The sequence below is a fragment of the Apium graveolens genome, chromosome 2 (genome assembly GCF_009905375.1).
Source record: "Apium graveolens cultivar Ventura chromosome 2, ASM990537v1, whole genome shotgun sequence".
NCBI classification, from domain to species: Eukaryota; Viridiplantae; Streptophyta; class Magnoliopsida; order Apiales; family Apiaceae; genus Apium; species Apium graveolens.
The window spans coordinates 20,656,585-20,661,005 of record NC_133648.1 but is presented as its reverse complement, the minus strand read 5'-3'; the positions used below and the strand labels follow the sequence as shown (position 1 = coordinate 20,661,005).

The window sequence follows — 4,421 nt, the reverse complement described above, 5'->3', positions numbered from 1 at the left end:
GTTATTGGTTTTGATGGATTTTTTTTGAAGACAATTTGTGGTGGTCAGTTGCTCTCAGCTGTGGGGAGGGATGGTAATAATCAAATGTACCCCATAGCTTATGGTGTTGTGGAAAGTGAGAATACAGAAAGTTGGAAATGGTTTACTGAGTTGCTAAGTGAAGATCTCAGTCTTGGTGATGGTTTTGGTTACACCATAATCTCAGATCAACAGAAAGGCTTGGATAATGCACTGAAAGAGCTCCTCCCTAGAGTGGAACATAGATACCGTGCAAGACATTTATATAGTAACTTCAGGAAAAGGTTAGACATTTACATATTTTGCATCTTATCTCTTACTTACATATGAATTTTCTGTTTGTATCCTGAGTTGTTTTTATTTGCTAGGTTTTCATCTCTGGCCTTGAAGAGGGCATTCTGGAATGCTTGTATGTCACCCTATCCTGCAGCACATGCAAGGGCAATGAAAGAGCTGCAAAGGTTATCAAAGCCAGCACATGAACATCTTCATAAGCTGGACCCAAAGGTTTGGACTAAGTCACATTTCAGCACATTCTGCAAGGCTGATAATGTAGAAAACAACATGAGTGAGTCATTTAATGCATGGATTATACATGAAAGGTACAAATAACTTCAACTATTTGGAACTTTTAATGTTTACAAAATATTTTGGATAAAATATAATGATTATTGTTTTACATGTTACTAGGTACATGCCTCTGCTGACAATGATGCAAGAAATTCATTTCAAGTTATTGACAAGAATCAGATTGAATAGGGATGCTATGATCAGAAGTGATGCACAACTTTGCCCAAGAATAAAAAGAAAGCTGGACATACTTGTTACTGAATCCAAAAACTGGAGAGCTAGCTGGAATGGTGCAACCAGGTATAGTGTCAAACATGGTACAAGAGTTGTTACAGTTGAATTAGATGCAAAATCATGTGATTGTAGGAGGTATGACCTTACTGGCATACCTTGTGAACATGCCATTGCTGCAATACATGATAGAAGGCATCACCCTATGGATTATGTCTCTGATTTTTACAAGAAACAGAAGTTTTTGGCATCATATAACTTCCCTCTAGAAGTACTAAAGGGAGAAGAATTCTGGGAGGTCCATTCTACTGATGAGCTTCTACCTCCAGATCTTCCAAAAAAACTAAGGGGAAGGCCAAAAAAAATGAGAAGGAAGGAGGACTGGGAAGGTGGGAATAGAGTGCAAGGATCTCAAACTGTAAGTGGTCCAGTTATGCAGAGGTATAGCAACAAAAGGGTTATGCATTGCTCCTTGTGTGGGGACTCATCTCACAGGAAGACTAGTTGTCCAACCAAAAAGAATGGTGCACCACTTGATGAAGAAGCTGAGATGAGGACAGTTGAGCAAGGAGATGCAACAAGGCCTGACCACAACACAACTTCTGCTAGTAAGAAAAAAGCCCCAAAGGAGATGAAGAGACAGAAGCTTCAGATAAGAAGACAAGACAAGGGAAAAGCTATTGACAATGAAGGACAACAGAACATATGGGATGGTAAGAAGTCATTGAAGGTGCCTAAAAAGAAATTGCCTTTTGTTAAGGAGGCAGGTGATGATGTGGTGAAGAAAGGCAAAGATCCAACTCCTTTCCAAGAGAACCTACTAGGACCAGTTGGGTATAAAGCAGTGTTCATGCCTACACCAGGCTTTGTCCCATTCTTGCCCCCAAGAAGCACACCAGAAGCTTCTACACCTCCAGCACTTCACTTGTCTAGCCAACACAGTTCTACTACTAGAGTAACTCCATCCAATCTAGCTCAAATCTCCAATCCAGTTGACATAGGGGCTGAAGAAGAAGCTGGACTTGTAACCATGGAGGCAGAAGAAGAAGATGAACTTGCAGACATGGAGGCCGCAGAAGAAGATGAACTTGCAGACATGAAGGCAGAAGATCCACTTCAACCAAGCAGGAGGCCAGTAAGACTTCTTGAGAAGAGAGCATTCAAGTGGACTAACACACCAGATGATCCAGTTAAGCTGGATGATTAGACCTTTGTTATGCCTACTTTTGCTTTGCTTCATTAAGTAGATTTAAGACTATGGCCAAACTTTTGAGATGGGATTTGTATTTCTTTTGTTATGCTTTGGACCAGGAGTATGCTTTTGTTTTAAGACTATTATGCTTGCTTTTTATATGGCTACTATAATATTTGGACCTGGCCTTATCCTAGTGGAATGGAATCTTATATTTTTATTTTATTCTAGTGTCATCTTTTCTGTAAATATTCATTACTTTGCACATGTTTTACCTTATTTGCGGACAATGACAACTTTAAGCACACTCACACACAGAAACTTATAATACACAATGACAATTTTAATTAAAGAAACCATATCAACCAACTGCAATTTCATTAAAAAGAACCAACTACATCAACCAACTACATCTTGTACATACAACCAATTGCATCAGTATTACATCTACCTAACAAACAACATTATTAGGGCTGCTGCAACAGCAACAAACACACACAGTTTCAAATTACTTCTAAGCCTTTCTATTTCAGCTTCCAGGTCCTTGTTTGCCTCCTCTACTTGCATCTTCTCACCCTTCACCAATCTTCTTTTTTCAACAGCTTCCTCCAGATTTTCTTCAACAAGTTTCAGTTTTTCCTCCAAATACACCCTTCTGTGATTCAAATGAGTGACTACATCATAAGCCCTCCCATTAAATCCTTCATCAATCCACTCAAAGAAGTGGCAGCCTTGAACCTCCTAATTTCATAGCAAAAAAATCAAACACATTGCATATTATCAAAATTTATTTTGTAAAACCTTACATAAATGATAATATATACCTTAGGTTTTTGACATGTATAGAACCTTCTCCCTGGATTTTTCAGTGTCCAAGAAGTACTAACCCTTGCTAATCTCCCACAAAAACATTATTGATAACCGGATTTTTTCACTGATTCAATTGAGGTGCTACCGCACGTTTTTGTGTTAGGGTTTCCACTCCTCATCAACGACAACTGCTTAATCTTCAATGAATTACACTAATTTATCCTTTCACTCCCACTATTGGATATTTGGTGTAAGAACCCTAATAATGGTGTAGAGAGGGGACTGTGGACTGTGGTTTCTATCTGTTTATTTATAACCATGTTTGTTTATAGCTGTTAACAATACACGTTACAATACACGTAACAAGTTGTTTACACTGTGTCCAACAAAGCACTGCCATGTAGATTCTTCCGTTAGGTCAAGTAAATAATTTAACGGCATTGTCATTATTCGCCACTAGAGTGGTACATTAGAGACCCCGATAAAAATAATGAAGATTTTGATACTAGGCTCTCACTTCAGTGACCAAAGTGATATTTAACCCATAAAATTTCTGCAATGATCAATTGGCCAAGACCAAAGATGATCAAAGGCTTAAAGGGTTTTCTCGGGCTGACAGGCTATTATAGACATTTTGTGCGACACTATGGCATAGTTAGCAGACCTCTTACTCAGCTGCTAAAAAGGGCAATTTCAAATGGGATGAAGAAGCATACAGGGCATTCAACAACTTGAAGGAAATCATGACCAAAACACATGTGTTAGCTCTGCCGGATTTTTCTAAACCACTGGTGATCAAAACTTATGCGTGTAAGAATGGGGTTGGAGCAGTCATGATGCAGGATGGAAGACCGATTGCATATTTGAGTAAGGCATTGAACACCAAACATTTGGGACTTTCTACATACGAAAAGGAGTTGTTGACCATCATAATGGCAACACAAAAATGGCGTTCATACTTATTGGGACACTCGTTCATTGTCAAGACATATCAACAAGCATTAAAAACATATTATGGATCAAAGAATCTCTACTAGCCTGCAACAGATATGGTTGTCGAAGCTAATTGGGTTCGATTATACCATTCAGTACAAGAAAGAAAGGGAAAATCACGCAACAATGCTTTTTCTAGAGTTTTTGAAGACTCTGAACTTGGTGTTGTTCTACAAGTGGAAGTACCTGTTTGGAAACGAGAGTTACAAGATAGTCTTGTTAATGATAGCTTGGCTCAGGAATGGATCGCTAAATTACTGATAGATCCCACGAACAATGAAGGTTATTCCTTGATCAATAGGGAATTAAGGAAAGAAGGAAGGTACTATGTTGGTAATGGTACTGAATAGAGATCTGAAATTTGTGCATCTATTCACTCAAACGTCGAAGGAGGGCATTCTGGTGTTGCGGCCACCTTAAAAAGAGCATAAAGGACCTTCTATTGGCCAGCGATGAGGGTTGACATCACTAAATTTATTCGAGAATGCGAGGTATGTCAAAGAAATAAACCAGAACACATTCCATCTCATGGACTACTACAGCCTATAGCTATACCAGATCATTTCTGGGAGGTAATTTTGATGGATTTCATCGAGGGCCTTCCTAA

The 4,421-nt window shown here is 38.8% G+C and overlaps 1 long non-coding RNA gene across 1 annotated transcript; it reads left to right on the top strand.

Annotated features, from left to right (window-relative positions):
- The first annotated feature begins 270 nt into the window (after positions 1-270).
- LOC141705859 (uncharacterized) lies at positions 271-813 on the top strand. Its single transcript, XR_012568510.1, has 3 exons — positions 271-302; positions 387-620; positions 709-813. It is a non-coding gene; the product is annotated as an uncharacterized LOC141705859 (long non-coding RNA).
- The last annotated feature ends 3,608 nt before the right edge of the window (positions 814-4,421 follow it).